This window comes from Stegodyphus dumicola, chromosome 6 (genome assembly GCF_044657685.1).
Source record: "Stegodyphus dumicola isolate Sdum_Otavi_A_Nest chromosome 6, ASM4465768v1".
Taxonomy (NCBI): domain Eukaryota; kingdom Metazoa; phylum Arthropoda; class Arachnida; order Araneae; family Eresidae; genus Stegodyphus; species Stegodyphus dumicola.
The window spans coordinates 78,794,108-78,806,230 of record NC_140773.1 but is presented as its reverse complement, the minus strand read 5'-3'; positions in this window follow the sequence as shown (position 1 = coordinate 78,806,230).

Below are 12,123 nucleotides of genomic sequence, written 5' to 3'. Positions count from 1 at the left end.
ATTCTTCCGCGTTTTTAATTTTTATACAAATTGCTATTTTACTTGAATATTTACTGGAATGCAACTCCCGTATGATGTAAATAAACAGTTTTTTATTTGGTATTTGTGTTCCTTTCCATTTTTCTAGAACACGTATTATAATCTAGAAACTTTTGGGATAGAGTGTACAGTTTACTTAATACTTTTGTATAGACGGGGCGCTGGCATCCTGTTTACACCGGAACATAAATAGCCGTATAATAAATGGTAGGTATAATGAATTAAATTTCACGAGCAGACGAAGGGGAAGCCTTTGATTCGCGCAGTTGGCTTATACCATAAAGAATAGCTGCGCAGCATTTAATGAGTGCAATGCCATCACAGTCAGTAAGCCTATTCTGAATTTGTGCAATTCTCTGATGTTTTTATTAATTTATCATAAAAGCGTGGGCGCCTAAATAACGAAATCTAATAATTGAACAGCATTGTTGACAGCCATTAACTCTATTAATTCATAGCCCACCAGCGGCTGAGAGGTAAAAGTCGCTCAACACTGGTAATTCGGTCAAAGGATCGAATAAAGGTGAACGGAGCTGACTGCACCGCACGTTTTTGTGCTTTCCCCATGCGTACGGTGAATACGAGCCAGTTGCCCTTAGAAAGTCCTCGGAAAGGCATCCCTTCCCTTAGGCAGAGAGCTCTCATGGTCTGTGCCGTAATCAAATAAACCAAACCAAATTGCAAATTTATTAATTACATCCCACATGTTTTTCTTCGTGTTATGAATTGTTGATAAATTTTGTAAAGAGAATGATTTCATCTTTTCCTCCGTTAGACTATAGATGTTGTCTACGATTCTTTAGAAATTTCACAGTCGTTTAATATGTAAAGAGTACTTTTTATCTTTTTTATCAACATCTTCTATTTGATAGTGTTTTGGCTGGACTTTGCATCGCCATTTTTATGACAGAAATGTGATTTCCACATATCTTCCACTACTTTCCAGAAGTCCATCAATCATGAATGGGTTTGCGCTTAGAAAGAGTTTTTTTCAAGAGACCGAAACCACGGTAGTTCTTAAGTGAAACGTCAGGAGACTTCGCAGGATTGTATTGCAAAGGTATATATGCAATGCGTGTATCAGTCTTCATTTTTTTCCAGAAATGCAGTGGTAAATTTCAAAGTGTACCTTGTTGCTTTAACTTGATAAAGTTTCACACTTTGAAAGTAATTGAGATAGAGAAATGGGATTTCTTCTCTAAATATCGGACGTAAAACTTTTTTTATGAGTACATGGAGTTGACTTTAAACAGTTTGTCTCTTATCTTTTTGTTTTTAATTTTCCACTCTACTAGAATCTTACGACGATCTTAAGCCCCTTACTGAAACTTTCCTTCCTTTGACGGAACCAAGTTTGTACATTTTTTTTTTCTCTTCGTATTCGATAATAAATAGATTTTTTTATTGCCGTCATTTAGATAAATCCATCAAGGGTCACAATGTGCTTCCATTTATCTCCCGCTAACTTCAAATTTTTCTGCATTGAGCTACATGCCTCGTCAAAAGCTGGTGAATGGGTTTTTACAGTTTTAAACTTTTAAAGCTTAGTTTATTATTTTACTTGTTGCTGCTGTGGATGTACTTAAAGACTTACTACTTAATTTTCCCTCATTACCAATGATTTAACTTTTGAAACATTAGAAAGTGTACGTACCATTTTCGGATATTCGTTTGGAGTCATCTTTCCATGTAAAAGACGGTTTCCATTGACGGACAGACAGGATTTTACAAAAAAAAATATTTTTTTTATTTTTATTATTATCATTTATATATTTTTTCTTTCTCCTGTAAACTGAGCTAGCGATTTGAGTTTACTTTCGGGGTTACGCTTAACTCAGTAAGCATCAGTAAATATTCAGTGTTTTAAACTTCTGTAGAGTAGTAAGATTTTCCAAAATACATAGTCCGTATGCAAAATTTCAGGATTAAATTCGCACAAAATATAAAGTTGTAGAAAAGTACATTCTTACTTTTTACTTCTCAATATACAGTCCTTGAAAGTCTAGTCAATGGCTAGCCTTTTCCTACAGCTGCTTGATTTCTTCGTAAAAGTCATCTTCTGAAATACTATTAATATCTCTTGTTATGATTTCATGAATTTTTAATGCTATTAAAATAATGACCTTTGGCGTAAGAGTTCTTTCTTGAACAGACGGAATACACTTCAGAATTTAAGACACAATAACACGCCGAATAAATACTAATTCAGAAGTCAAACAACAAAAATCAGCGTTATATTCACAAAATTTTCACAGGACTAGTTTCGATGGTTTTACCGAACCATCATCTTCAGCTGCAAAACCGCAAATGAACAAGATAGGAAATAATGTTTAGATAAGATAAGAAAGCCTGGACAAGAATAAGCAAGTGCCGCCATCTGTTGGCGAAACCAGAACTAAAACATAATTTCCCTAAAAGCCGAAGGCAAATTTGGATTGGAATTAGGATCGTTAACTAGAACAGAAAGATTTTTATGAATGTGAAATGCCTCTAGAAAATCCAGTTCTCCAATGGAAGATGTTTTTTGAATAATTTTGGCAGCAGAAAAATTGAAAGTGTGATTTTCGGACCAACAATGTTGAGCAACAGAAGACTTCTGTGTTTCCTTTTTTCTAACATATGCCTCATGTTCTTTGACGCGAAATTTTAAGGCTCTCTTAGTTTGGCCAATGTAAATTAAACCACACTGGCAAGGAATCCTATAAATACCCCAGGAATTCATATCCGGAATGGGGTCCTTCAGAAGTCTGTCCATTATATCTTTACAGAAAACAGCATTCACCGATTGAATAATCATAAATTGTTACCGACATGGTCTTTGCTCAAGATTCTGACACTGATAATTTTGAAATCGTGATGAGTCTCTTCCAGCTCAATGAGATTATCACCATTTTGTCTCAGATTCATAAGAAAACATCAAGTTTCATTTTCTGTTACATTTCATTTGAAAAACCAGGTCTGTCTTTTGGATCAATTCATAACATGCAGAAATTCTTTTTTCTGCTTTTTTCTGCTGCGTAAAAAAGAAGGCGAGTCAATGTGTAAAGAACAAGGCGAGAACGACGGTTTCTTTATAATCTTTAACGACAACTTTAAGAGCAAGGATTTTATTTAGTAATGCTTATCAGCTATTTTTGAAAAGAGAGCTTAGAACTTTCTACATATATCTATCTGTTCGACACTGTGAAAGGTGACTGTTCTTAAGTTCATCATTAACATCTTCGCATGGTTTGCAGAATCATCCGTACAACGAAAAACATTGTTAGTATTAATACTTGATCCTCTTACAAGTTACAGAATATTTAAAGTATCTCCTATACTGTTTGTCGATTTACAACCAAATTTTGTTGCTATTTTTTGCTCAGCTAAACGAACCATGGCAACAGAGATTCACTGAGGCCAAGCAAACAAACATTACTCTGAGAATTCTGCCGATAAGAAGATAGGTTTTAATAATAAAAATGTGAGAGATCATAGTAATAAAGGCTATCAAGGGCTAAAAATTGTGCCTCAGTGGCTAGCAGTTAGAACCGCTGAATGTTGGGATAATTTGAGGCTTCGATTCCAGTCAAACGAGCTGTTTTGCATGATGCGTTTCATAGATAGCCCCATGTTTAAGAAGAATAAGGTCCAGTTTCCGTTAGAACATCCTCCAAGAAGGCATTACTTCCTCTAAGAAAATGGATCTTGTGTCGTTCAATTTCAATAGCCTGACACCCTAAAATTTTGTGGGTGCAATGTACAGAATGCAATTAGTTATCTTATAGGAATCAAAATAAAAGCTGACATAATTTTTCAAAAAATAAATAAACTGTAGGATTCTAATTTAATTAGCCAATTACCATAATTAGAAACTTTACAGTAATTTCTTCTTTCCGATACTTACAACAGATTTCAAATTAATTATAAACAATCGACTAAAAATCGACTGATTATTTTGTTACTGTCTTTATACCACAAAATGCAATTGATAAATAAATGAAATATTATAATTAGTCAAGTCAAATTGCTCTATTCCATGTTTCTTAAATCAGCGGCTCAAGTAATTCGGCATTATTTAAAAACTGTCGGATACCTTGGTGGCCATTCGTAAAGAAAAGAACGTCTAAGAATAAGGTCACCCTCAAATTTCTATCACAGGGGGGGGGGGAGTTGAGCAAACCTTATGCGGAGACGGTCCTCTATGAACGTTATACCACAGAGACTTGCCTCTCTTGCAAGGAGGGAATAATGATGTCTCTTAAAACGCTCTATAACACTTGATTGCGATAAAAAGGCTTCGAAATATACCATTATGGACTTTACCAAAGGAAGCAGGGAAAAGGGTCAATAATGAAAGGGGTCAATACTAAACTGCACACGCTACCAACTTTGGCTGAAGTAGTGGCATTTGCACAATAGTGTGTGAGTTCTCTATCACCTGAACGTGGCATTTACATGTCATTAAACTCTCTGACAGACAAAGTCATATATATATACGGCCTAGAATATTTTATGTGACATCTTTAAGAAAGTTTGTTTGTGTACATCTTGAAATATGTCCGGGAACTTAAGGTATATTAAAAGCACATAAATCCAACTATAATGTCTCAAGGGCATTTTGGCATTAAAATCAAGAAAATTCGTCTTTCTAACGGTAGTTTGGAAAAATTCGGAATTTCTCAGTGAAACCCCAGACTGGTCAAGATAAAGTAACCTGTCAAAAGGTTACGAGAAAGATACCCCTCGTCAATCCGTCGGACGTTCAACAATCAGTTCGTATTGTTTTCCATCTCTTTAGAAACTAAATTTTCAAATTAATAACATTTCTCGTAGTTGGCTGGTTTATACTCGTGTGCATGCTAAGTTTTGTAAGTGGATGTGAATAATATTTTTTTGTTGAATAAAACAAATCAAACGGTTTTCATTTATGTTATATACACCGTTTTAATTTATTTACTAAAGAAATATTGATTATATTATCTCCTAATATAAATTTAGTAGAATGCATCAAAAAGAGGGAACTCACATGTAGGAAGTTTAATTCCGAAAATTATGTTTTAAAGGAATTTGAATGTAAATCATGAAAAAAACTTTTTAAGGGGACTTGAATTTAAATCATGAATAGAAAAATTTCAAACTTTGAAAAAGAAAGTAAAAAAAACAAGAAGTTATCGCTATTGATCTGAAATTAGTTGACTTTTTAAGGGGAACACCCGTTCAATGAACAATAATAAATAAATGCGAAGGTGTTTCGTCTTTTACTCAAGTAAGAATGTGATGCCAAACTGGCAAATTACGTTAGGCCAAAATTGCAGTTCCGTGAAATGATGGGATTATTGCCAAAGTAGAGTATCCATCCCGTCACTTAACAGAACTACAATTATGGCCTAACTTAATTTTCTAATTTGGCATCAGCATTCTTACTTCAGTAGAAGACGAAACACCTTCGCATTTATTAATTATTGCTCATTGAAAGGGAGTTGGTTTGTTCCCTTTGAAAAGTCAAATAATTTCCGATCAATAGCGATAATTATTTGTTTTTTACTCTCTTCTTCAAAGTTTGAAATTTTGTTGTATATGATTTGAATTCAAGTACCCTTAAAGAGTTTTTTTTCATGATTTACATTCAAATTCCTTTAAAACATAATTTTCGGAATTAAACTAATAAACATGAGTTCCCTCTTTTTGATACATTCTACAAAATTTATATTAAGAGATAATATAATAAATATTTCTTTAGTAAATAAATTATTATTATCTTACTTTGCAGCTATTGCGCAAGTATTAGAATAACTTGTTTTCGAATTCAATGAATTTTAGCTGTATATATATATCTGTATATAGATATGTAAGTATACAGAGAGAGTAGATAATATATTAACCTTTTTATTTACTTTGTACTTCTTTTAAATATATTTTTTTTTTTCTTTGAAAACATACAAACTCTCTGTGCACCACATATGTACAACACGGGGCTTACAGAAGTAAGTTAACTAAAACATTAAAAGTTACATGCATAAATAAAACGAACAAAAGCAGAGAACAGCAGTCTGGACTTCACGAAAACAGATAAGTTCACTGGCCAAGCTTTTAAATAATTCACTTCCTTAGAATTTTTATCATATATTGTTAAAAACATGAGAAACAATTTTTTTTTTCAAAAAATTATTTGATTGCAAAATAATTAGCTATTTCACATAAAAGAATTTAGATATAGCTATATTATTACATGTTAGGAGTAACTTCAATAACAGTAACTGCAGTAGTATTTTTAAAGCAAGCATAAAAAGTGAAATCAGAAATTTTATCGTTTCTGCTTGCAACTGCTGACACTAGATGTCGCTACCTTCAATCATGGCCAATTTAGGGCCCTACTTGAATTTTTGACGAGTAGAATTAAGTGCTGTTTTCGTAAATTTTTGTTTATATATCTCTAATCGTAATTTCTTATTCGTCGTCTTCTACTTTTTAAAAAAATTTTGTGAAAAAGATGTAATTTTATTGCACTTGTTAAAATACTAATGGGATGCAAATTTTATGTAACACTGGTTTTGAATTTTCTCTCGTATAAGTTTTATTCGAAAGATCGATAAAAAAAGAGACATTTAAATCCAGACATAATTCAAATTTTACAACATTAAAATGAAATGTAAAAATTATAATTAATTCTAGGTCTTTCAAGACAAACATTCTACTTACAAAATGTATAAGTGTAAAATATATGTAATATATAAGATAGCTATGTAAGAATGAAATGAAAGAAAGAAATAGAAAGAAGAAATATTAAAAAATTTAAACCTTAAAAAGTTATAATTCCTCATATTCAATTCAACCCAATTAAAAGCGGCAAAAGTTAAGTTTAGGTTTAATTTGATTAAACCAGAAATAATCATTTCAAATATAAAAGTAAGAGGATAACTAACATTTAAATATAGAACTAATAAACATGCACATATGAAAATTGTTAGGAATGAATTTAACTGTGATAAGATATGATAAATATTTGAATTCAACAGTAAAGGAAACTAATTGAATAAATGCAAGTTCGCTAGCTTGGAATCGCAAAATGAGCATAAATTTATCTAAAAACAATTTAGGTTAATTTTTTTTTTTTTTTTTTTTTTAATAAAAACTGTTGAGAAGAAGATCTTAGTGCTGCCATCTATGAATAATTTAGTAAAACTGGTATAGATATCTTAGTGCTGCCATCTATGGGACTATTGTAGTTTCAATGTTCTATTATCAAATTAATAACAATTGTATAAATATTATTTTCAAACACAATTTAAAATTTCCTAAACATATGAAAGTAAAATGTTTTTCCTCATATTTTAATCAAGACGTCTGTAATATTCTAAATCTGCAAGTTTAAATCATGGCGTTCTCCATATTTTAAATAAATTAATGTTTCTTGAATAAATCAGACGGCGGCGTTAAATATAAAACATTGAATAAATAGCCATATTCAGTTAGATTATTTCTGAAAATCTTTTTCATTACATAAAAACAAACGAACTAATGATAAGTGATTTGAAAGTAAATTTAAGAAGCAAAGGCAAGGGAATTACATTTTTTTAAATAACATAACCTTCTTTTAGAATTAGGCTTGTGAAAACTTTTTTAAAACATAAAATGAATTCACAATTTTTTTTCAAGTGATGAATCAGAAAATGTTTCAGTTTCGAATTTTATCAATGTAAATTCTTATAAATTTGATTGTGCAAAAGTATTACGTAATCAATTTTCACATATTTTGATTTTGAAAATAATCTTTCACAAGCAAAGAGACTGGCCCTTCACACTTTAGATATTGGTAACGTCAGCAAATATATATGCGAAAAGAGACGTGAGGCTTCTTGGTACATGTTATATATGATTACATAACAACATAAGGGACAATTTTTACATTCAGTTGCTTGATTCTCTTTCTCGACAGATTATCAGTTTTTTCAGTTGATCAGTCGTCTTTTTTTAACTCACTTTTTTTTTTTTTTTTAGTATTCTTGGATTCTAAGTTTTGATGAATCCCAATTGGAAATAAAACTATCCAACTCGTGGGACAAAGGACATAGTTTGAGAGAGAGGTCTTTCGCCAAACCAAAAAGTTGAATAAGACAAGGATGATTCGTTGTCTTTGAAAAGACAAGGGTGATTCGTTTTCGTTGAACAATGAAAACGCATAGTACTGCAAAACATAATGCATTAGAAACCATTAAAATGATGAAACCTCCTGCGGAGATATCTAACGTATACCCACCCACCCAAAAAGGTTTTTAATGCTATCCAGAATGAACTAAAATTATCGAAAGACCCAAGTCCTTATAAAACAGACGGGAAAGTTTTTTTGTTCATTATATAGTACATATTACGTATACATACTTATCCCCTAAATGTGCTTGTCTTTTTGTTGCCGGTAAACAGACGTCGGGCAAATGTACTAGATCCATTTTAAAACCCCTAAATAGTATTAAATTTACAAATTTAATAATGCAAGTTGTGATATGGTCCACATTTAACACAGTTTTACAAAACGCTTGTTGATAAATAATATGATTAATAAAATTTAAACTGTAATTAATTCATTTTCATAAATTGTATCTAGAATTTTCTTTTAATGCATCAAAATGTCTAACTGTGCTTCGTTAAATGTTACATTCACCATTTTGTTGTATGGTAATTTAGATCTTCTCAAGCAGTTTTTTAAATTTATCAGTAAGCTCTTTTGTTTGATTTTTTAATATTCCATTGAAAGAAGTTCTCTAGTAATTTAAAGATTAGAGGGACACCCACACATAAAAATTAATAATTGTTCAATGCCTGTTTGGTTATTGCTTTCTTCGATAACTATCGACCACTATGTTAAGAACATTAACATTAACAACAATTGCTCAGTTAAATTTTCTGTAGATATATTCATCTCTTCTTGAAATGATTCTTCTAATAATTAATATTCTCAAATGTGTGTTAAATAGCAGGACATGCAGTTAGACAAGCATCAGTCATGCATTCTCTGATATAATCTTAATTGAAAAACGGTTTGTTTACTTTACATTTATATAATCAATAAGAAAACTTGCTTATTAGAGGTTACCGCTCTCCTTCGTTGGTCAAATTAGAATGTTTAATAGTGAAATATAATAATAGTGTTACATTTCAGCAGTGATGATTTTGAAAATCAGGCAAATGCTCTAATTATTTTCTTTAGGGAAAGACCCACAATGCGTTTCCTTTTTTTAAGCATATGATTCATTCGTTGAAATTTTTATCTATTCTAGAATTTGAAATTATTATCACTAATGAGTTACAAATAATCACTGAGACTCAGAGAAAAAAAGAAACATGGGATTGCTATCTATTATACTGTTTTAGAAACCTGATATTTTGCCTATTTCAATCCTTTGCCCTTACCGTCAGAAACATTATGACAAATTCACCTATATGACCTCATTGTTGCCCACGTTAGAGCTCGTGGTTTACTCTGCTTCACGAGCATAAAATTTGTTACCGGTTGCGTAGCTTACTTATTATGAATTTTAAAAATGTTTTATGAACCTTCTATTTTAAGCTCTTTCCACATCATCCGTTCATGGTGATCCTGTTTTACACATAAGCATCAATTTCAAATTTTCATAATATCCAGGGAAAGACGCTAAATGTTCATCAAAAATAGAAGTATATGTTATTTTTAACATACAGAAAAATATCGTTAAGGTTTCTTTTGTAAAGTTCAGTAAAACATTAGGAAATGTTTAAAATTCCTACATTATTATGAAATTCATAGTCAAAATCTCCCTAAAAAGTTTAATGTATGTTACAGTTAGCATCAACATAATACGAACGTACATAGTTATAATTGACAAACTTAAGGAAACATGGCGTATGTCATATTAAATGTTTGTGCATTTAATTTATTCATGCATGTGCATTCTCAGCCTCCAAAATAACATTAAAGCCAACTAAAATCTCTTAAAATGTCTCTTCATTTCAGACCTAATAATATAAGTCATATTTACGCATATATATGCAATACTTCTTACATAAGGTCTAGTAAGCATGAAAGAATCACTTTCTTTGATCTTCATTTTAATGTTTCCATTCACATAACATCTTTGTAGCTTAATTCACAGCAAGCCGAAGCAAGAAACGAACAAATACAGGCTACGTGAAATTATGTTATGCGATGGGGGGAAAAAACAGGGGGGAAAATCTTTTGTTTTTAAAGTTTTATTGTGTCTTTTTGTTTTATTTTTAAGAAACATGAATTCATAATGTTTAGTGCTGCCATCTATGAACAGGTTTGTAGTTAAATAAGACTACGTAATTGTACGAAAATAAAACGAAGTTTTTTCCTTTAGTCTTATACATGCTGTATAAGATTTTAAAATACACTAATTATAATTTATTACTTATTGTTTAATTTCCATTTTAAGCAAAACTGCATATATTTAGTTTTATTTCAAAATACGTTAGTTGGATGAACATGCTGAATAGATGTCATATGTGAAGTTATTTTATAATCATACATTAACCTTTCTTATAAAATCTTCAGAAATGATGTTCCCGTCACATATAATTTCTTTTTTTTTTTTTTTTTTCTTTGCCTACCTTATAAAAATGATTAGCTCTAAAACGTGCCAAACTTCTTTAAAAATGCAAGATCGTTGAATACCAGTGAAATAAGAAATTTCCGACCAGCAATTAAATTATACCAAACAAATTTCGAAAAATAACTTTAAAATGTATGTTATTTTTTATATAAGACCTTTTTAGTGGCTATTTATTAAGTAGAGTTAACTGTTCGAAAAAATGTGATAGCCTTATTTACTAAAAAAATGTGAACCGTTCAAAAATGAATTATGCAAAAATGTGATAAATTCGTTATTAGGTGCCAATTGAATAATTATTCCCTCTCGAGTGTTTAATATCTGATGCTAGATGCATCTTTTATTAACTGAGCTAACGGCGCAAAAATTTGTAAAAATTATGCAACATGATGAAGAAGTCAAGCACATCCAATTTTCAAAAATTATGGAAATTCCAGAAACAGATATTAAGGGCAAATTGTTTCAACAGATGACATTCCTATAGTGTTGCAAGTAAGGTTTTGTTTAAAATTTCAGTAATAAATGTTACTAACTTTGATAACAGTTTGTCTGGTGCAACACCGTTACCGAGATAACCGCTTGTTTGAAAATGCGTTTTTCTCAAGAAAAACGAATTTTTATGCAGTTTGTGGGAGATTATGATACATGTCTCTTTTTTTTTTTAGGAGGAAACGATGCTTCTAGAATAGAATTAATTTTTTTTTTTTTTTTTTTTTTTTGCTCCTGAATTTTTTCCCCTCCTTGTGGTGAAGAGAAAGCCACATCTGATAGCCTTCAAAATTAAATAAGTTTTATTCAAAATCTATTCTGAACTACGTTTCTTTTTTTTTTTTTTTTTTTTTTTTGCCTAATTTTAGATTAAGCTGCAGGCACGTTGAGAATTCAAATAAGTTAACAGCCTGTTTGCTGCCTAAATTAGTGATAGTTAACAAAATTAAATAAAGGAGTAAATTTTCTAAATAAATATCCTAACTTAATTTTTACAACCCATTCATCGAACTTACACATAGCATAGGAAAGAATTCTGCCACCGCCTGAATACTGGCGTGAAAGCTGCAAGTGATACCTGTAAAGGCCTCAACGTCTAAAATTAGAAGTGCAGGAGCGCTATGGAAAGTCCTTAGGAAAGAATAAATAAATAAAATAACTTAAGAAACAATAAAATACTTAATAATTAAGATAATTAAATTAAAATTCAATAAAATGTAAAGAGATAAAGATTCAGTAAATTTTTACACTAATGATGAATAGTTATATGAAAAAAATTCTGACTTCGTTTTCTTTGGAGCCCATCAGCGGCCGAGCGGTAAAGTAGCTAACACTGGTAGTTGGGACAAAGGCTCGAATCCCAGAGAACGGTCTGGCTGCATGGGCGATTTCGTGGTTTCCCCCATGTATAACATATATATATATATATATGTATATATATATAGGAGCCAGGTTCCCTTAGAAAGTTCTCCAAAGGCATCCCTCCTCTTAAGAATATAGCCCTCGTGTG